This window comes from Schistocerca piceifrons, chromosome 11 (genome assembly GCF_021461385.2).
Source record: "Schistocerca piceifrons isolate TAMUIC-IGC-003096 chromosome 11, iqSchPice1.1, whole genome shotgun sequence".
In the NCBI taxonomy this organism is placed as follows: domain Eukaryota; kingdom Metazoa; phylum Arthropoda; class Insecta; order Orthoptera; family Acrididae; genus Schistocerca; species Schistocerca piceifrons.
The window spans coordinates 120968678-120992062 of record NC_060148.1 but is presented as its reverse complement, the minus strand read 5'-3'; the positions used below and the strand labels follow the sequence as shown (position 1 = coordinate 120992062).

At 52.3% G+C, this 23385-nt stretch overlaps 1 non-coding gene across 1 annotated transcript; it reads right to left on the bottom strand.

Annotated features, from left to right (window-relative positions):
* Window positions 1-371: 371 nt before the first annotated feature.
* Window positions 372-445, bottom strand: Trnat-ugu. The gene has a single exon. It is a non-coding gene; the product is annotated as a tRNA-Thr (tRNA).
* Between the last annotated feature and the right edge of the window lie 22940 nt (window positions 446-23385).

The window sequence follows — 23385 nt, the reverse complement described above, 5'->3', positions numbered from 1 at the left end:
CACTCTGCCAAAACTGTGACGTGCTATAACATCAAAATATCAAGGAATGCTGTCTGATTGAATCGTCCTATTGCACGATAACACCCATCCCCACACCTCCAATCAGATGAAGGCTATGGTTCTCTGAATTGACTCTGTGATTTTCACATCTTTGATGACCTGAAGAAATACGTGTGGACATCAGTTTCAGTCAGCCTAGGAAGTGCAAGAGGGTGAGGTTGTGGATATGTCAGCGGCCGACTGTTCTGTGAAACGTGAATTGATGATCTTTTCTGCCAATGTGATAGATGTCTTGAAATTACAATGAAATGAACACCCTTAGCTGCTTACAGGCATTGACATATGTCAATGGGGACAGATAAAAAAATCTGTGCCCCGACCGGGACTCGAACCCGGGATCTCCTGCTTACATGGCAGACGCTCTATCCATCTGAGCCACCGAGGACACAGAGGATAGCATGACTACAGGGATTTATATCTGGCACGCCTCCCACGAAACCCACATTCTCAACATATTGTCCCGCACTACATTCGTAGTGCCCCCACCCATTATACTCATTACTCGTGGCGCATTGCCAATTCCCCTAAGAGTTCGGGCACTGTTTGTGCATTCGCACAGAAGAAGTTAAGGCTCACCGGTCACTTGACCATCTTCTTCTTCTGTGCGAATGCACAAACAGTGCCCGAACTCTTACGGGAATCGGCAACGCAACGTAAGAAATGAGTATAATGGGTGGGGGCACTACGAATGTAGTGCGGGACAATACGTTGAGAATGTGGGTTTTGCGGGAGGTGTGCCAGAGATAAATCCCTGTAGTCGCACTATCCTCTGTGTCTTCAGTGGCTCAGATGGATAGAGCGTCTGCCATGTCAGCAGGAGATCCGGGTTCGAGTCCCGGTCGGGGTACACATTTTCATCTGTCCCCGTTGACGTATGTCAATGCCTGTAAGCAGCTAAGGGTGTACATTTCATTACAATTTCATTCTAACGAGCTGCATGGTGACCGATGGTATCTGTTCTTTCGGACATGTCTGAAAGAACAGATACCATCTGAGTACATATATAGATGTCTTGATTTGTGAGGTGATTACTTTTGAATGGAACCATTGCGTGGTCCCATTGTGGTGGGCGTTCAGTTTTTATCTGTCAGCCCTTTGTAAGTGGTTGGAAATAAAATTTCTGCTGATTGCTGAAATTTTTTTACCAACAACTGTTTGTGCTGATGCAGTGTCTTTCTTAAACTGAAGGTCTATTTCCATCCTAACTTCTCTTAAAACTATTTCTTTCTGACTTTCCTGTCCTAAAAAAATGTGCTGCTGTGACACCAGTAAGCACTGGTGTTTTGCCACTCATGAGAGTGACCCCCCCTCCCCTTTAAGTCCCCTGCTACTAGCCCAGCCAGTTTACCATTGAGTTTTTATCTGAGGGGAAGGCTGTACCTAGTATAATCCCATCTGCTAACAGACTCAATTGGATCCACACCAATATGCGACAGAGCACCTGCCATAAGCAGCTACTAAAACTCCAAGGATGTTTACTAATTACAGTATACAATCAAGATCTACTGTATAATGCCAGTTGCTCTGTGAGACTGTTTTCAGATGACACTGTTCTCTGTAAGAAGGTCGAAATGCCAGAAAGCTGTAGTAAAGTGCAAGAAGTCTTGCGATGAATCCGTTATTGGTGTACAGACTTGCAGTTGGCCCAGAATGCAAATAACAACATGCTGTGTGTAAATAGCTAGAGAGATTCACTACTGTCCAATTACACTACTGTTGACAAACCACCAGAAAAATCAACAAGCTTGACATACCACAGACCAAACATTCACAATGACCTAAACTGGATTGACCATATAAAATTAAATGTAGGAAACCCTGATGCCAGGCTGAAATTCATCAAAAAATAGTAAGGATATTTGATTGATCCATGAAAGGAGTGGCTTACAGAACATTTGTATGAGCAATTTTGGACTATTTTCTCATCAGTTCCAACAATAAGAAAAAACTATTTCAAATTTTTTTCACAAAATTAACCTTTATCGTTGTCATGAGCAACAAATATGACAAGAAATCAGCAAATGCAAACAATGAATTGTTTTCAGGAGGTGGTTTGACTTTGGAATATAATTTTTAAACATTTTTCATATAATTAATCTCTATTATCATAGTAAGCAATGAGTATAAGAAGAAATGGGTAAAAAGTAAACAGTCAATTGTTTTAAGCAGGTGGTTTCACTTTGGAACCAATGGGACATATGATTTTAATCACCCATTATTTTAAGTGATATATTGAAAGCAATATCACATTTTTCCTAGACATGATCCGACATTCCAAACACCCATGATCTCGTAATGCCTAAAACAAACTATAGTCCAAAATAACAGTAAAATTAGGCATAAAATGTAATAAATTCATTTTGAAACCACTCGTGAAAGCAGTAGCATAAAATTAAATTTACAGTACAACAATATGGAAGGAAAGTTGCTACTCACCACATGGCGGAGATGCGGAGTCGCAGATAGGCACAACATTTAACAGTCAGCAGTTTGGTTTTCAAAAGGGAGTTTCAATAGATAACGCAATTTTCTCATTCACAAATGATGTTCTAGAGTCTATAAACAGCAAGAGGCTGCCAATTGGTGTCTTATGCGACCTATCAAAGGCGTTCGACTGTATAGATCACCAGATACTCTTCAAGAAGGCCTGTCATTATGGAATTACAGGACCTGTAGGGAACTGGTTAAAATCGTACCTCGAAAATAGGACAGCGAGGGCGTAATCCTTATCCATTGCGTTCCAAAGGGCACTACGGTAACAGGTGTATCCTACGAAAATGTTTTGAAGAACAAATTCCTTCCTGCACTGCAACAAAAACGTCCGGGAAGGGCTGCGCGTGTGCTGTTTCACCAAGACAACGCACCCGCACATCGAGCTAACGTTACGGAACAGTTTCTCCGTGATAACAACTTTGAAGTGATTCCTCATGCTCCCTGCTCACCTGACTTGGCTCCTAGTGACTTTTGGCTTTTTCCAACAATGAAAGACACTCTCCGTGGCCACACATTCACCAGCAGTGCTGCTATTGCCTCAGCGATTTTCCAATGGTCAAAACAGACTCCTAAAGAAGCCTTCGCCGCTGCCATGGAATCATGGCGTCAGCGTTGTGAAAAATGTGTACGTCTGCAGGGCGATTACGTCGAGAAGTAACGCCAGTTTCATCGATTTCAGGTGAGTAGTTAATTAGAAAAAAAATCGGAGGCCTTAGAACTTGAATGCACCTCGTACATACGACGCTAGTCTGTCATCTTTACCTATCGGACACGTTGAAGACCCTAATTCACACATTCAGCTCGCTTTTTTTTCCTTTTAAACTAACGTTAAAAATTTCACTCCCACGAACAAACACTGCAGTAACTGCAAGAGCAGCTACCGCGCTGTCATCTGTTGGTGGCGCCAAGCAAAAGTGCCGTGGCCGTTCGATAATAGCCTATTGTGGCAGTCGAGTTTTTTCCGCAGTTCAACGTTTCAAGGGAGAATAGTTGAATTAAAGCTCAGGCCAATAGGTATATATTTTTAATTATTTGATTACATTCCTATGAATCATCTTGCGCTTGAGCGATTTGCTACAAGAATACATCAAACTCGTTGATGCATTCTCTGACGAATGCTGTATACAATCAGTAATGGTTGACCAATGTGGCATCTACGGCGGTCATTCAGTTGAATACCGTCCTTCGATTTGTGCTCTTCTGCTACCGATCGAAGTGATAGGTGTTGCAGGTTCCCGCCAGCGAGCCAGCCAGCCCGTCGATGTGCAGCAGCCAGCAGCGGTCCCTGCCAGCGGCGGTCCTCACCAGCAGCAGTCCCCGCCAGCAGCCAGCAGTGGTCCACGCCAGCAGCCAGCAGCGTCCCCGTCAGCAGCACGCAGCGGTCCTCGCCTGCGCCGGCCCCAGCCAGCAGCCAGCAGCGGTCCCCGCCACCAGCAGTCGCAGCCAGCGGCAGCAGCAGCAGGAGAGGCGTCCCTACCAGCCAGCCAGCCAGCTGGGTCGCCCCCCCCCCCCCCAGCGGTAGCAGAGTGGGGCTTAGGCCCCAGTCTCCTTCGTCATTCTCCGACCCTCTCTCCTCTGTGTCTCTCGTTTGCTCCTTTGTCTAGTACTGTGTTTTTTTGCCCATTATCATCACGTCAACCCCCACCACCTCTTTTACAGCCACCACCACTGCTATTATCTACACCTACCCCTCCGCTGCTGCCATCACTATCACGTGGTGTGCCGCTTCACTCCCCCCTCAGTCCATCCCCCCACTCCTCACTCTCTCATCTCCCTCCCCATTTGTCGCCCCGTCCCCGGCTCCTCCCTCCCGCGCCTCCTATGATCCCTTCCCTCCACTCCCTTCCTGTGCTCCTTCCGTTTCTGCGGCCCCCGCTAGGGTGGGCGCCCGGTGGGCTACTGCCCCCGCTCCACTCTCCCCTTCACCTTCATCGTCTTCGTCATCGGCTTCACCATCGCCTTCGCCATCGCCCTCACCGTCTCCAGCGCCGACTCCAGCCCCGGGACCTGCCACTCCCCGCCACATTCCAGTTGTTCCGATCCCCCACACCTCCTCCACCGCCGTCAAGCGCCCCAGTGGCACCCCTGCCTCGTCTGCTCCCAAAAAGGCTCCGCCTCGTCCCCCTTCCCCCACCCCTGATGCCATGGATGTCTCCCCGCCCGTCCCTGCCCCCTCCTCCTCCTCCTCTACCCCCTCCTCCTACCGCTACCTCCTCTCCTGTCCGGATCCCTCCCTCCTTGAAGACCGGAACCTCACCCTCTTCCTTCGCCAGAATTGTCCTGGCGCCCCCATCTCCCTCCTCACTCCTCGCCGTGATTCGGTACTCATCTCCTCCCCCAGCCCTACCCTCCACACAGACCTTCTTTCCCGCATCCCTGTCACCCGCTTTGGCCCTCATGCCTCCCTCACCACTGCCCCTTTGCCACCTCCCTCCCGCCAACCACAAACCCCCGCGTCGCCCGCCGACCCTCACCACCGTGATCATTCGGCTCAGTCCAGTGATCACGGAGGAGGAGGTGTTGGCGGAGCTTCAGGCCCATCCCCATCTGGAGGTGCGTGCGGTTCGCCGCATCCACAACGCTGCCGGCTCCACCTGCCTTATGCGGGTTTTTTCTGAGAACGCCCGCTCCATAGACCGTCTCCTGAAGGAGGGTGCCCTCCTTTTTAACCAGCGTTATAAAGTTGACCCCTCCTGTTCACCTCCTCAATCCCTCCGCTGCCAAAGGTGCTTGCGGTATAATGCGCACCCAACATCTGAGCGCCGCGAGGCCCCCACCTGCCCGCACTGAAGGCAAGCCCACTTTTTACAGCAGTGCCCCAATCTCCAGTCCCCCCCCCTCCTGTAATACCTGTAACCTCCCTCATCCCACCTACTCCCAGAAGTGTAAGGCCCGACCCCCTCCTAACACTTCTTAACTCACCGTTCCTGTCCGCCCTCTGGACGCCCCCACCCCTCCCGGCAACTCCCTTTGCCCACCCCCTACCGCTGAGGACATCATCAGATTCCTCACCATTGTCCTTCAGAATGTTCATCCTTTTCAGGGCCCACACACCCTCCAACAGATCTCCCTCGCCGCCCGTTACGTTTTCCAACTCAAAATGTACGCCACCTACTCGAACAACCAGGCCCATTTCACCTTCTCCCGTCTTGACACCTTTGTTTAAATCCCTGTCATGGCGCGGCAGCACCGTATCCTTTTCAACAACATCCGCTCCCTTCCCGCCAACAACAACCTCTTCCTGCATACTCTTGCCACCCACTGCGTGGATGCCTTCCTCCTTAATGAAACCTTTCTCCTACCCCACCACACCGTCCACACTTCGCCCTACCTCCTCCACCACTCCGATAATCCCCTCCCGATTGCGCGTGGCGGAGTTGCCATTGGGCACCACCGCCAGATCCCCGTTCGGCTCCAACCTCTCCTTCCCGACCCCAACGAACACCTGATCCTTAGTCTCTTCTTCCCCGGCCTTACCGTTACCTGCGCCACCATCTATGTCCTCCCCAACGCCCCTATTCCCTTCGACTCCCTCTCCCGCATTGACCGTACCTTCTGCTCCTACGTGATCGCCGCCGACCTCAACATCTATAGTCGTTCCGCTGCCCAGTTATGGCGGTGGCATCGGTTCCTCTCCTCCATTCAAGGTGACCTCATTTCCATCCCCCAGCACACCCGTCCCAAATCCAACTCCACTCCCGATGTTATCCTCTCCTCCCCCAACCTCCTTGGCCGCATAACGGTGGATGCCCTGGAGCCTATTGGTAGCGACCATCTCCCTGTCCTCCTCACCGTTTCCGATGGTCGTCGCCCCCGCCCCGACCCTCATCATGACCCTCCCCCTAAGTACGTCCATGACTATTCCCGTGCCAACTGGAATGCCTACCGGGATACCCTCTCTACCAAGGTCGATAGCCACTCTTTCACCTACCACAACCCCGATGATGTCACCCATGCCGCCTCCTTTCTCCAGCAGACCTTGTCTGAGGCCGTGGATGCCCACGTCCCTACTGTCGCCATCCACCCCCACCGTCCTACCTTACCGCCACAGGCCGTCCTCCTCCTCCGTGAATCCCGCTGTCTCTACCGTGCCTTCCTCCGCACGCGTGACCCGGACACACTATGACGCCACCGGCAACTCCAGCGACACATTCGTAATTTGCTCGCGGCTAAGAAACGCTGGGACTGGCGACAGACATGCACCCGTTTAACTGATACCCTACCTATCAACTCGTCCAAGTTCTGGTCAGCCCTCCGTCGCCTTACCGGAACTAAACCCTACCCCAACTATCCTCTTCTCCATGATGATCACCCTTTCCCTGACACCCTTAGTAAGGCCAATCACTTTGCCTCCTACCTCTCCGATGTATTTTCCAACCCCAATGATACCCAGTTCGATTACTCCCTCTTCCCGGATATCCGCGATCGAACTGACACATCTGTCCCTCCCCTCGCTCCTGGTTTTCAGTACTTGTACAACATTGCACACACGGAACTCAATGCCCCTATCACTACACAGGATCTCATTGCTACCCTCCGCACAAAACGCAACACCGCTCCTGGTCACGATCGTGTCACTTACCGTCACCTTTGTGAATCTCCTGTCTCTTTCCTCTCCACCCTGGCCAGACTCTACAATGTAGTCCTGTCCACCAGTTACTACCCCCACCTGTGGAAAACCTCCCGCATCCTCATGTTCCTTAAACCCGGCAAACCGCCGTCCGCCGTCTCTTCCTACCGCCCCATCAGCCTTACCTCGGTCTTCAGCAAGGTCCTGGAATCTATCCTCACCCGCAGCATCCACCAGCATCTCCGCCAGCACCGCCTCCTTCCCGTTACCCAGTGTGGCTTTCGGCCGTCCTTCTCTTCCGACGACCTTCTCCTTCACCTCACTCATCTCCTTTCCGAACAGCCTATGACCGCGTATGGCATTCCGGTCTCCTCTTCAAGCTCCAAACCTTCGCCCTTCCCATTAACTACGTCCGTCTGATCGGCTCCTTTCTCTCCCTCCGTCCTTCCTATGTCACCATCCATAACACAGATTCCTACACATTTTTCCCCTCCGCCGGTGTGCACCAAGGCTCCGTTCTCTCCCCCCTTCTGTACCTTTTGTACACGGCGGACATGCCGCCGCCGTCACCCCCCGTCCACCTTCTCCAGTTTGCCGATGACACCGCCTTCCTTGCCCTTGCCCCCACCCTGCAGCGCTCCCAACACCTTCTCCAATCCCATCTTGACCGGTTCACCGCTTGGTGCAACCAGTGGTTGCTCAAGGTCAATTCCTCGAAAACCCAGGCGATCATTGTAGGTAAAACCACCCCTTCCTCACGCCTCCTTGATTTGTATCTCACCATCTATGGCCGTCCTATCGCCCTCACTCCCACCCTTAAGTACCTTGGCGTCACCCTCGACCGTCACCTCTCCTGGACTCCCCACCTCCGGACAATCCAAGCCAAGGCACGATCCCAACTCAGTCTCCTCAAGCTCCTCTCCAGCCGTACGTGGGGTCTGGGCTCCTCCACCATCCTCCACACCTATAAATCCCTCATCTGCCCTATCCTTTGTTATGCCCATCCGGCTTGGTTCTTCGCCCCCCCTACCTTTTATAAATCCCTACAAATCCTTGAACGCCATGCTCTCTGCCTCGCCTATCGCATCCGTCTCCCCTCCCCCACGCGGATCCTGTACGGTCTCATCTCCTTCCCCCACCTCCTCCTTTTCCTTGAAAGGATACAGATACTGTACACCTCACGTAAACTCGATCCTCCTCACCCGCTCGTCTCCCCGATCCTCTCCCACCCCCGTCCGCTGCCGCACCTGTATTCCCACGTCCCACCTAGTCTCCATCTCTCCACCCTCCTTACCCTCTCCCGAGGTGGCTTCCACCAGCTCCCCCTCCCTGATGATGTCCTCCTCCCCTCCATCTACCCCTCCTATCAACTTTAACCCGGCCCCCCCACTTCCGGTGTCCTTTCCTTTAGACACCCTCCCTCCCTTCTCTTTCCTTTTCACCCGTCTGCTCCCTCCACCCCTCTTTCCCCGGGCTTCCCCTCCCCCTTCCCCCCTCCCCTATCTCCCATGCCCCTGGCATCTCTGCTCTCCCCTCTCCCTCTCCCACTCCCCTTCCTCCTCCTCTTCTCTTGGCAGGTCCCCGGTACTTGCACACGCTCAGTGAACATTCGTGCGCCGGAGATCATCGACATCAGTGTCTCGTGTGTGTGCCTTCATCTGCGTTTAGTGTTCTTTCATCGTCACGCCTCAACTGTTCACGTGTGCCGTCGCCGTCGTCCGTCTTCTGTGCGCCGTGTCAACAAGTGTTAGTGTTTTTTTCGTCCAGCCTGAACGGCTTCATGTTTATTGTTTTTGTATCTACTTTTTTTGCCCGCCATTTTTTGTCTTGTCTGTGTCACCTATATATCGTGTTATTGTACCCCTTAAGGCTGAAGAGCAGCGTATAATGCTGCTGCCAGCCCGCCTTGTATGAGGTGCTTAAAATTACAATAAAGAAAAAAAAGACCAATGTGGCCATTCCCCCACTCCTCACTCTCCCATCTCCCTCACTATTTGTTGCCCCATCCCCGGGTCCCCCCTCCTATGCATCCTCTGATCCCTTCCCTCCACTCCCTCCCTCTGCTCCTTCTGTTTCCACGGCCCCGGCTAGGGTGGTTGCCCAGAGGGCCACGGCCCACGCTCAACTCTCCCCTTCGCCTTCATCATCACCATCGCCTTCGCCATCGCCCTCACCACCTCCGGCGCTGACTCCAGCACCGGAACCTGCCACTCCCTGCCACATTCCAGTTGCTCCCATCCCCCACACCTCCTCCACCGCCGTCAAACGCCCCAGTGGCACCCCTGCCTCCTCTACTCCTAAAAAGGCTCCGCCTCGTCCCCCTTCCCCAGCCGATGATGCCATGGATGTCTCCCCACCGTCCCTGCCCCTCCTCCTCCCCCTCCTTCTACCGCTACCTCCTCTCCCTTCCTGATCCCTCCCTTCTTGAGGCCGGGAACCTCACCCTCTTCATTTTCCAGCATTTTCCCGGTGCCCCCATCTCCCTCCTCCCTCCTCACTGTGATTCGGTCCTCATCTCCTCCACCAGCCCAACCCTTCACACAGATCTCCTTTCCCGCATTCCTGTCACCCGCTTTGGCCCTAATGCCTCCCTCACCCCTGCCCCTTCCCCGCCTCCCTCCCGCCAACCCCAACCCCCACGTCGCCCACCGACCCTCACCGCCGTGATCACTCGGCTTAGTCCGACGATGATGGAGGAGGAGGTGTTGGCGGAGCTCAAGGCGCATCCCCATCTGGATGTGCGTGCAGTTTGCTGTATACACAACTCCGTTGGCCCCACCTGCCTTATGCGGGTCTTTACTGAACACGCCTCTTCCATAGACTGTCTCCTGAAGGAGGGTGCTCTTCTCTTTCACCAACGCTACCAAGTTGACCCTTCCCGGTCCCCTCCTCAATCCCTCTGCTGCCAGAGGTGCTTGCGGTATAATGCACACCCGACATCTGACTGCCACGAGGCCCCCACCTGCCTGCACTGTAAGCAAGCCCACTTCTTACGGCAGTGCCCCAATCTCCACTCCCCCTTCCTGTTAATACCTGTAACCTCCCTCATCCTACTTACTCTCAGAAATGTAAGGCCTGACCCCCGCCTGCCATATGTCACCACAGCCAGGTCCCAGTTAGTCTCCAACCTCTCCTTCCCGACCCCACCGAACACCTGATCCTTAGTCTCTTCTTCCCCGGCCTTACTGTCACCTGCACCACCATCTACGTCCGCCCTAACGCCCCTATTCCCTTCGACTTCCCCTCCCACATTAACCGTACCTTCTCCTCCTACGTGATCACCACTGACCTTAACATCCATAGTCATTCCGCCGCCTAGTTACGGCAGTGGCATCGGTTCCTCTCCTCCCTTCAAGGCGACCTCGTCCCCATTCCCCAGCACACCCATCCCAAATCCAACTCCACTCCTGATGTTATCCTTTCCTCCCCTAACCTCCTTGGCTGCATAACGGTGGATGTCCTGGAGCTTGTTGGTAGCGACAATCTTCATGTCCTCCTCACTGTTTCAGACGGTCGTCGCCGCCGCCCCGACCCTCGTATTGACCATCCCCCAAAGTACGTCCATGACTATTCCTGTGCCAACTGGAATGCCTACCGGGATACCCTCTCCACCCAGGTCGATAGCCACTCCTTCACCTACCACCACCCTGACGATGTTACCCATGCCACCTCCTTTCTCCAGCACACCTTGTCTGATGCCATGGAGGCCCATGTCCCTACTGTCGCCATCCATCCCCACCATCCTACCTTACCCCCACAGGCCGTCCTCCTCATCCATGAATCCCGCCATCTCTACCATGCCTTCCTCCACACGCGTGACCCGGACACACTATGACGCCACCGGCAACTCCAGCGACACATCCGAAATTTGCTCACGGCTAAGAAACGCCGGGACTGTCGACAGACATGCACCCATTTAAATGCTACCCTACCTATAAACTCATCCAAGTTCTGGTCAGCCTTCCGTCGCCTTACCAGAACTAAACCCTCCCCCAACTATCCTCTTCTCTATGCTGATCACCCCTTCCCTGACACCCTTAGTAAGGCCAATCACTTTGCCTCCTACCTCTCCGATATCTTTTCCATCCCCGATGATCCCCAGTCTGATTACTCCCTCTTCCCGGATGTCCGCGATGGAACAGACACCTCTGTCCCTTCCCTCGCACCTGGTTTCCAGTACTTGGACAACATTGCACACACAGAACTCAATGCCCCTATCACTACACAGGACCTCATTGCCACACTCCGCACAAAACGCAACACCGCTCCTGGTCATGATCGTGTCACCTACCGCCACCTTCGTGAAGCTCCTGTCTCTTTCCTCTCCACCCTGGCCAGGCTCTACAATGTAGTCCTGTCCACTGGCTTCTACCCTGACCTGTGGAAAACTTCCCATTTCCTGATGTTCCTTAAACCTGGTAAACCACCGTCCGCCGTCTCCTCCTACCATCCCATCAGCCTTACCTCAGTCTTGAGGTCCTGGAATCCATCCTCACCCGGCGCATCCACCAGCATGTCCGTCAGCACCGCCTCCTTCCCGTTACCCAGTGTGGCTTTCGGCCTTCCTTCTCTTCCGATGACCTCCTCCTTCACCTCACTCATCTCCTTTCCGAACAGCTTAATCCCCATCGCTCCGTGATCTTCCTCTCCCTGGTCCTCGAATTTGCCTATGACCGTGTATGGCATTCCGTCCTCCTCTTCAAGCTCCGAACCTTCGCCCTTCCCATTAACTACGTCCGTCTGCTCGGCTCCTTTCTCTCCCTCCGTCCTTCCTACGTCACCATCCATAACACAGATTCCTACACCTTTTTCCCTCTGCTGGTGTGCCCCCTTCTGTACCTTTTGTATATGGCGGACATGCCGCCGCCGTCACCCCCCATCCACATTGTCCAGTTTGCCAATGACACCGCCTTCCTTGCCCTTGCCCCCACCCTGCAGCGCTCCCAGCACCTTCTCCAATCCCATCTTGACTGGTTCACCGCTTGGTGCAACCAGCGGTTGCTCAAGGTCAATCCCTCCAACATCCAGGCCATCGTTGTAGGCAAAACCACCCCTTCCTTCTGCCTCCTCGAATTCTATCTAACTGTCTATGGCCGTCCAATCGCCCTCACCCCCACCCTTAAGTACCTTGGTGTCACCCTCAACTGTCGCCTCTCCTGGACCCCCCCATGTCTGGACAATCCAAGCCAAGGCATGCTCCCAACTCCGTCTTCTCAAGCTCCTTTCTGGCCGTACGTGGGGTCTGGACCCCTCCACCATACTCCACATAAATCCCTCATCCGCCCTATCCTTTGTTACGCCCATCCGGCCTGGATCTCCGCCCCCTTACCTATTATAAATCCTTTCAGATCCTTGAACGCCATGCTCTCCACCTCGCCTATTACATTCGTCTCCCCTCCTCCATGTTGATGGTGTACGACCTCATTCCGTTCCCCCACCTCCTCCTTTTCCTTGAAAGGATATGGATCCTATACACCTCCCATAAACTCGATCATCCTCACCCGCCTGTCTCACCTATCCTCTCCCACTCCTGCCCGCTGCCGTGCCTGTATTCCCACGTCCCACCTGGTCTCCATCTCTCCACCCTCCTGACCCTCTCCCAACGTGGCTTCCGCCAGCTCCCCCTCCCTGATGATGCCCTCCTCCCCTCCATCTACCCCTCCTATCAACTTTGATCCTGCCTCCCTCTTCCTGTGTTTGCTCCTTTGAGCACCCTCCCTCCCTTCTCTCCCCCTTCCCTCCCTCCTCCATTTCTCCCCTCTCCTGCCCCAGGCTTCCCCTACCCTATCTGTCTACTCCTCCTCCCATCTCCTCTGCCATTGGCGTCTTTGTTTCTCCCCTCTCGGCCCCCTCACCCATCTTCCCCTCTTGGCAGGTCCCGGACTCGCACACGCTACGTGGACTTTCGAAGTGCCGGATATAATCGCCATTAGTGTCTCGTGTGTGTCGTCGTGTTTAGTGTCCAGTGTTCACCGTCACACTCCATCGTTCACCAGTACCATCGACATCTTCAGTGTTTGTGCGTCGTGTCAACAGTTTGTAGTGTGGATTGTCATCGAGTGTGAATGGCTTCATGATTTTTATGTTCATGTGTCTACTGTTTTTTCCCGCCGTTTTGTTCCAACTCATATGTCTTCTCTGTTTTATCATTGTACTATCTTTGGCTTAAGAGCGGCGTATTGTGTTGCTGCCAGCCTACCTGTTTTGATACGGGTATTAAAATCACAATAAAGAAAAAAATTGACCAATGTGGATTCGAGGGTTGGATTCCCTCACTTCATCATCGAGGACTCGCACTCCCTGCGCTACTCTCAGGGTGTATCTTCGACGTGGAAGAGCCCCAACCGTGCCTGTCGTGTTGTTGCCCATCTGCACGCCGTCGCTGCTGTCCGCCGTCCGGCTGCCGCCGCCGCCGCCCGGCGGTGCTCGTCTCCTGGTGCTTGCCGCCGCCGCCTGGTCGCCGTCCCTCATGCTCACCGCCGCCGCCGCCGCCGCCCCGCAGCCTCCCTGTACTCACCGCTGCCCAGTGCTCGTCGCCACCCCCCGTTTTAATTCCTTTTGTACTTCGGCGTCTACTGGCGACCGTGAGGACTGCCTGCAATCATGAACTACCACCATCATCTACACCTCCCCTTCACCTGCCCCCACTGTAACATCATGGAATGCTTCCTCTGGGATTAACCCGCCTTATCCACCTCCCCTACACACAGTCTCCTCCCCATCTATCTCCTCCTCATCATTGTATCCCCACCTGTATGTCACTCTTGTTCCTACCCCTGCTCCTGCACCTGCTGCTGCTCCTGCCCCTGCCCCTGCCCCTGCCCCTGTTCCCACCCCGCCTTCCGCTCCTGTCGTCCACCAAGACGACTTTCCCCTCTCCCCCCTGCAACTACTTCTGCTTCTCCTGCCCGAGTCACCACCTGCCGCACCACAGTTGCAGCAACAGAGTGCCCTACCCTCTCATCCGGTGCTACTGCCTCACAGGAGGGCCCTACCTCCCACCACCTCCCCATCCATCCAGTCCCTCATCCCTCCTCCCAGGCAACACCCGCAAAAAATCTTCCAAGCGGACCAGTGGCGACATCTCCTCTACCCCCTCATTCAAAAAGCCACTGCCCGCCCCACCTCCCGCTGACCCCCACTATGGATACCACCCCACCTCCCTCTTCTCCAGCCCCCTCCCTGTATACCTTCGTCCTGGCCAACCCTGATCCGAAATTCCTGTATGCCCGCACCCTCACCCTTGAAATCCGGAAGTACATCCCCAGTGCACCCATCACTCAACTTATCCCTCGAAGAGACTCTGTTCTCATCAAGTCTCCATCCCTTACCCCATTCCTTACATCCTCCTCTCCTTTTCAGCCCCAACCGCCTTGTCGTCCGCCGACCCTCAATGCTGTCATCACAAAACTCAGCCCTGTGGTCACGGAGGCTGAGGTGTTGGCGGAACTGAACGCCCCCCCCCCCCCCCCCGGAAGTCTGCTCCGCCCACCGTATTTACAACTCCTCTTGCCCTACTTTCCTCATGCGTATATTTACAGAGTCCACCTCCTCTGTCGACCACCTCCTGATTTTCAACTGCCGCCACCCTGTTGACCCGTCCCATTCCTCTCCTCAATCCTACCGCTGCCAGCACTGTCTTCTGTACAAAGACCACCTCACACAAAATTGCAAGAACCCACCCACCTGCCTCCATTGTAAAACCTCCCACTTCCTTAAACAGTGTCCCAACATCGCCTCCCCCCTTCCTGCAACACTTGTAATGAACCTCACCCCACCTATTCCTCCAAATGCAAAGCCAAGACCATCCCACCAATCCTGAACTCAGTGTCCCCGTTCGCCCCATCGACCCACCCATCCACCCTAACAATTCCCTCTGCCTTCCCCCTACAGCAGAAGACATCATTCAGTTCCTCACCATCGTCCTGCAGAACATCCATCCCTTCCAGCGCCCCCACACACTCCAGCAGATTTCCCTTGCTGCCCCCTCTGTTTACCACTTAAACACCTACGCCACCTACTCCCACAACCAGGCCCACTTTACCTTCACCCACCCTGACACCCTCGTTTAAGCCCCTCTCTCCCCTTCCCGCACCCTTCCCACCTCCAACCTCCTGGCGCGTCAACAGTATCAACTGCTCTACCTCAACATTCACTCCTCCCTGCAAACAAATACCTCTTCATACATACCCTCTCCCACATTGACTCTTTCATACTTAATGAAACCTTCCTCCAACCCCACCATGTTGTCTGCACCTCCCCCTATCTCCTTCACCACACTGACAATCCCCTTCCCTTAGCCTTAGGTGCGATCGCTATACATCACCTCAGGCAGCTCCCTGTCCAGCCCTTACCCAATGTGGATTCCGGCCTTCCTTCTCCGCCGACGACCAGCACCTTAACCTTAGCAATCTTCTCTCCGCCTAACTTAACTTCCATCGCTCCGCTATCTTTGTTTCCCTTGATCTCTAGAACGCCTATGACTGGCATCCCGGGCTCGTCTTCAAACTTCAGACCTATGCTCTCCCCATAAACTTCGTCCGTCTCGTTGCATCCTTCCTCTTCCATCGTCCCTCCTATGTGAATATCCACGATTCCAACTCCCGTACTTTCTATCCTTCTGCTGTCGTGTACCAAGGTTCTGTCCTTTCCCCTCTCCTCTATCTCCTGTACACTGCTCATATGCCAAAATCTCCCCCAACTGTTCATCGTCTCCAGTTTGTTGATGACACCGCGTTCCTAGCCCTTTATCCTACCCTACAACGGTCTCAACGTACCCTCCAAACCAACCTTGACCAATTCACTGCTTGGTGCAACCAGTGGTTCTTCCGTATCAATCCCTCCAAGACCCAGGTGCACCACCCGCTCCTTCCGCCTCCATGATTTCTACCTTACAATTTATGGCCGTCCTATCCACCTCACACCTACCCTCTAATACTTTGGCCTCACACTCGACCGCCACCTCACCTGGACTTCCCATCTCCTTACCATCCAAAACAAAGATCACAACGACCTCCGCCTCCTGAAACTCTTGTCCGGCCGGACGTGGGGTCTGCATCCTTCCACCACACCTACAAATCCTTGATCCGCCCCATCCTCTGTTATGCCAGCGTAGCTTGGATTTCCGCCCCTCCCCAGTTCTATAAAGCCCTCCAAATCCTCGAACGCCATGCACTCCGCCTCGCGTTCCGCATCCGCCTTCCATCCCCATGTGCATCCCCTACAACCTCATCCTCTTCCTCCACCTTCTCCTTTTCCTTGAACACATCCCCACACTATATATTGTCTGTCGCCTTGATCCCCCTCACCCCCTGGTGTCTCTGGTCCTCTGCACCCCCAACCAGTTTCCGCACCTTTACCGTTGTGTCCCATCCTCTCTCCATCTCCACACCCTCTATCTCCTTTCCCAACACAACTTCCACCGTCTACCCCTCCCGGATGATGATCTTCGCCCTGACATCTACCCTTCTTACCAACTCTAACCCCATCTTCCTGCCTCCTCCTCAGGGTGAAGGCGAGGGACTCCTCCCCCTCTCTCCTCCTGAGTGGCTTCCCCCTCCTGCTCCCCCTCCCTCTCTTGTGCCCCCTTTCAGTGTATCTGCACTCCCTCCTGCCCTGTCTTCCCTCTTCATCTTCCAACCCACGTGTCTCCTGCCTCTCCATGTACCCGCTGATGCCCCTACTCTCTTCATCCCGCCGCGTCCCCTGCTGCCCTTTGCCCTCCCCTCCTTTTCCATCCTCTCTGCCCTTTCCCTCGGCAGGTCCCACCTGGCAGTTTTATTCTTCATTGTGTGAGTTACAAGTGGGTTTTAAGCGTGTTGTTCTAGAGTGTTTTTAATACTGTGGCCGACTTTTAACTTGTGCATGTCCATTCAGTGTCTTCTCTGTGTTTTAAGAATCGCCAGCAGTGTTTTTAAACTTTCTGGTGACTTTTTTAACTATCCCCCATGAACGTCTCCATGTCAGTCTATTTTTACCTCCATTTTCTCCCTTGTTTTATGTTCCCCTTTGTTTATCGCCTTATGTATGTAACATTTTATTCTTATTTTAGTTGCCATGTCACTTGGCTGATGAGTGGCTGATTGTGCCGCTACAGCCCTCGCTTGCCCATACGGGGCAGGGGAATGAAATCACAATAAAGAAAAAAAAATACTTTTGCCCCATCCATAACACGGATTCCTACACATTCTACCCCTCCGCCAGTGTTTCCCAAAGTTCCATCCTCTCCCCTCTTCTCTACATTCTGTCCATGCCGGACATGCCGCCACCTACACCCCCTGTCCACCTTCTTCAGTACGCTGATGACACCGCCTTCCTCGCCCTCACCCCCACCCTGCAACGCTCCCAACACCTTCTCCAATCCCATCTTGACTGATTCATCACTTGGTGTAACCAGTGGTTGCTCAAGGTCAATCCTTCTAAAACCCAGGTGATCATTGTAGGCAAAACCACCCCTTCCTTCCATCTCCTTGATTTCTGTCTCACCATTTGTGGCCGTCCTATCGTCCTCACCCCCACCCTTGACTGTTGCCTCTCCTGGACCCCCCATCTCTGGACACTCCAAGCCAAGGCACGCTCCTGACTCCGTATCCTCAAGCTCATTTCTGGCCGCACATGAGGTCTGGATCCCTCCACCAACCTCCATACCTATAAATCCCTCATCCGGCCTATCCTCTGCTACTCCCACTCTGCCTGGAGCTCCGCCCCTCTTACCTTTTGCAAATACCTTCAAATACAAGAACACCATGCTCTCGGCCTCACCTATCGCATCCGACTCCCCTCCCCCATGTGGATCCTGTATGACCTTATTCCGTTCCCACACCTCCTCCTTTTCCTCGAACAGATACAGATCCTCTACACCTCCCTGAAACTTGATCCCCATCACCCGCTTGGCTCTCCCATCCTCTCCCACTCCCATCCACTACCATTCCTGTATTCCCATATCCCACCTGCTCTCCATCTCTGCACTCTCCATACCCTCTCCCAAGGTGGCTTCCACCAGCTCCCCCTCCCTGATGATGCCCTCATTCCCTACATCTACCCCTCCTATGAACTTTGATCCTCCTCTTCCACTTCCTGGGTTTTTTGCTTAGGGCACCCTCTCTCCCTCCTCTCTTCCTCCCCCCTCCTGCCCTGGGCTTCACCTACACCCCCTATACCTTCTTTCTCCCCCCCTTCTCCTCTACCCCTGGTATCTACACTCTCCCCTCTCCCTGCTCCCCCACTTTTCCCCTTTTGGCAGGTCCCCGGACTCGCCCACATCAAGTGAACATTTGCGCACTGGAGATCATCGCCATCGGTTCTGTGTGTGTTTTCGTGTTAGTGCTTCAGTGTTTTCACCGCCCATGCTCCATCAATTCATGTGTGTCATCTCAATCGTCAGTGTTCGTGTACAGTTCTGACATTTTCTTTAAATTTTCTACACCTGTGAACGGCTTTGTGTTTTTTTTCTCCTGTGTCTACTGTTTTTGTGCACCATTATGTTTTGTGTTTCTATGTCCTCCTTGATTCTATTTGTACTGTCTGTGGCCGAAGAGTGGCGTACTATTGCCGCCGCCAGCCGACCTTTATATGTAAGGTGTGAAAATAAGAATAAAGAAAAAAAATTAGTTCTACCTGGTCCAGGTCCCTGCTAAGGTGCAACAGCAGCACCATATTCTGTTCAACAGCATCTGCTCCCTCCCCACCAACAAACATCTCCTACTCCACACCCTCCCCCACCACCATGTGGATGCCCTCATCCTCAATGAAATCTTTCTCCAGCCTACTCACTCAATTAACATCTCTCCGTATACCTTTCACTGCACCAACAATCCCCTTCCTGTTCTGCGTGGTGGAGTTGCCATTGGCCACCTCTGCCATCTCCCTGTTCGACCTCAACCTCTCTTCAATGACCCTACTGAACACCTGATCCTCAGTCTCTTCTTCCCTGGCCTTACCATCACCTATGCCACCATTTATATCTCCCCTAATACCCTGATCCCATATGATTTCCTCGCCGACATAGACCGCACCTTCTCCTCCTACATGATTGCCTCCGACCTCAGCATCCACAGCCGCACATCCACACAGTTATGGCGGTGGCATTGGTTTATTGCCACCCTCCAAGGTGACCTCCCCCTCTCCTTCAACATACCTGCCCAGAATCCAATACCACTCCCAACGTAGTCCCGAAACCTCCTTGGGCGCATTACTGCAGACATCTTTGACCCTATAGGTAGCAATCACCTTACCATCCTGCTCACCCTATCAGGCAGACCTCGCCCTCACTCAGCCCATGACCCAGACTCGCCCCCGAGACTCGTCCATGATTACTCCCATGCCAACAGGGATGCCTACCGGGATACCATAGACACCCAGGTCGGACGCCACCCACTCACCTACCAGCACCCTGATGACATCACCCATGCCGCTTCCTTTATCCACTGGACTTTGTCGGAGGCCGTTGCAGTGCACATCCCCACCAAAACTATCTACCCTCACTGTCCTACCTTACCACCACAGGTCATCTCCTCCACGAATCCCATCGCTTTTACCGCTCCTTCCTCCATACCGAGAACCGGGACACACTCCTCCACTTCTGACAACTCCAACACCATATTAGAAACATGCTCACGGCCAAAAAACGCCAGGCCTCGTGACAGACATGCACCAGTCTTAATGCTTCACTGCTTATTAACTCCTCGAAGTACTAGTCAGCTGTCAACCACCTTACTGGCACAAAACCTTCTCCTCACTATCCTCTCATACACGATGACCACCCTTTCCTGGACAATACCAGTAAGGCCAATCATTTTGCCTCCCACCTGTCTGATGCCCTTTCAATCCCTGATGATCCATAATTTGATTATTCACTCTTCCCTGACATCCAGGACTGCACTGACACTTCTCTCCGCCCACTTGCTCCATGCTTCCAGTACTAGGGGGCCACACCGCCAACCGACCTCATACCAATACCATCACAAAAGACATCGTCACCACAATACACACCAAATGCAACACAGCTCCCGGTCATGATCCTATTACATACCACCACCTCAAAGAAGTCCCCTCTCCTTCGTTACAGGACTAGCCACCATCCATAATGTTATCCTCTCCACTGGCTTCTACCCCAACCTGTGGAAGACTTCCCAGATCCTTATGTTTCCCAAACCTGACAAACCCCCTTCCAACACCACCTCCTACCACTCTATCAGTTTGACATAATTCTTCAGCAAAGTCCTGGAGTCCATCCTTACCTGCTGCATCCACCACCCCTCCACCAGCACTGTCTCCTTCCATTGACCCCATGTGGCTTTTGACCTTCCTTCTCTGCTGATGATCTCCTCCTCCACCTGACACACTTCCGCTCCAATGACCTCAATTACTGTCGCTCCACCATCTTTGTATCCCTTGACCTTGAATGTAGCCTCCTTCCGCTCTCACTGCCTCTCCTATGTTACCATCCACAATTCCACCTCTTATACCTTCTACCCCTTGGCACGTGTGCCCCAAGGCTCCATCCTTTCCCCTCTCCTCTACCTCTTATATGTGGCAGACATGCTGCAGTCCCCACCACCCATCCATCCTCTGCAATATGCCAATGACACCACCTTCCTTGTTCTTGCCCCCTCCTTCCTACATTCCCAGCGCCTCCTCCAGTCACACCTTGACCTTTTCACCACCTGGTGCAACCAATGGCTCCTTAAGATTAATCCCTCCAAGACCAAGGCAATCATCATAGGCCATACCCCCCCTCCTTCCGCCTCATCATCTATTTCCACCCCATTGCCCTCACTCCCACCCTCAAGTACCTTGGAATCATCCTCGACTGCTGCTTTTTCCTGGACCCCCCCCAATCTCACATTCCAAGCCAAGGTATGTAACTTTCTGCCTCCTCAAACTCCTCTCTGGTCGAACATGCGGATTAGACCCTTCCACTATCCTATATACCTATAAGTCCCTCATCTGCCCCATCCTATGCTGTGTCCACCCAACTTGGATCTCTGCCCCACATCTGCTAGAAATCCCTCCAAGTCCTTACTGCATCCGTCTCCTGCTCCCACGTGGATACTTTATGATCTGATTCCCTTCCCCCGTCTCCTCCTGTTCCTAGAACAATACAGATCCTGTATGTCTCCTGCAAACTGGATCCCCCCATCCTTTGGTTTCACCCATCCTCTCCCACCCTAGCCCACTGCCCTACCTGTACCACAGTGTCCCGCCTGGTCTCCATCTCCTCATGCTCCATACCCTCGCCTAAGGTAGCTTCCACCAACTCCCCCTCCCAAATGATGTCCTTGTGCCTTCCATCTACCCCTCCTACCAGGTCTAAACCCTCGTTCTTCCCCCTCCTCAGGGCTCTCTCTCTCCCTCCCTCTCCCCCTTCCCTTCATCCTCCTTTTCCCCAGCCAAACACCTTCTTTTTCCTTTTCACCTCCCAGGCTTCCAGCTCCTTTCCTTCTCCCCTCCACTGCCCCCTCCTACCCCCCCACCGTCTCTCCTCCCTTTTCTTCCCCCATCCTCCCTTCACCCAGTGGTAGGTCCCCTTAAATACCATGATTTTTAACGTTTTGGTTGTGGTGTCAGTGTTACTGCAGTGCTGCGTGCAGTGTTATGTTCGACCATCACCAACAGTGTCTCCAGCAACATTCATTTGTGTTCCCACAGCGTGGTGTTTCTTTGTTTTTGTGTTGACACTGTGTTGATTCTCTGTATGTGTGTGTGGCTCTCATCTATTTTGTTTCTAAATCTACCGTTTATACTCATCTATTTTTGTTCATGTTTATTCATCACTTTATACCATTCTGTGCTATGTGCTATTTTCTCATTTGACTATGTTTTTTCTGTAACTCTCTTGGCTGAAGAGCGGCATATTGTGCTGCTGCCAGCCCACCCCATTCTCGGGAGTGAAGTAACAATAAAGACAAAACAAGTTTAGTTTTAGTAGCAGTAAATGGCTAGTGAATAGCAGACAAGAAGATCCTATGAAGAAAGACCCTGTCTACCTTTATAATAATGTTGAGTTTTGTCCGCTCGACGTCGAACAAAACCAATTAATGAATAAAAAACTCTTGTGGAATTCAGTTAACCACACTGTTTGACATTTCAAATACGCCACCTCAACTGATGATGAAGAGGAGACTGCCACAAATGTTCGACAATCCGTCTAAAGATGTGAAACACTCCAATGGCACACGAGCAATCGGTTCAACTCTCCATATATCAGTGCCAGATTCATCTGAATCGGCATCACAGATCTGCGTTGACGATGAAATGGTAAAATTAAGTGCAGTTATTCGTGTTTATAAAAAGTGTGTGGAGAATGAGATTGTGCAGATAGCTAGACTTCGCACAAAACTGTTATGGTACAAGGACAGTGCCTATCATTTTAAGTGCAGACAGCAACAGAAACTGTATAAAAAGGATCAAATGAAGGGCAAACAAATTTTGAAGACTATAGGATCCCAGTGTTTAAAAATAGATGCCAGTGGCTTGTTGTTAAACCAGATTAGCATGCCATCTGCAAGATGGAAAGACAAAACTAAGCTGTTCGCTCAAAGTTTATTATATTACAGCACTCAGGCATACAGGTTTTGTCAGAATGTTTTATCTCTCCATCAGTGTGCACGTTACACAGGTATATGGAAGGCATACAAATAAAATGAGGGGTAAGTGACAATATGTTCCATCTTTTAAAGCAGAAGGTACAGCATTTCTCCGATACTGATAAACTAGTGCATATGTCATTGGATGAAAAGTATTTAGAGGCAAGTTTAATGTATGACAGCACTTCTGACAGTGTTTTTGGCTTTCAGGGCTTGGAGTTTACATTCACAGTATATTTATCCCACTATTTGGCAGTTGATTTCCCCACTTAGAATAATATAAAGCTGAAGGTCGTACTAGTGGCAACAGACGACAATGACTAAGACACAGTAGACCTACGGAATGACAAATTGGGCGTCGATCCCTTTTGCATGTAGAGGTAGGCGTCTGTGCTTCTTAAGTGTGAATCTATGTGTTTATATTCCGTGAATATAAAGGAGCTAAGCTGCAGTTCTATGCAACGTCAAAAACGTTTCTTCACGAGTGTGCGTAGCTTGCCATTGGATTCATGAGTTTTATCCCTACTTGCGCTTATTTTAAAATCATTTTTAGAAACATATATGTCTTCTGATGTTACACAAACTCTTGGAAGTAAAAAAAAAATAATTCAAATATTTCTTAAATCACGTAGCAAAGGGATGCAAAAGAAGATTATGCTTACGACGCATCTTAAG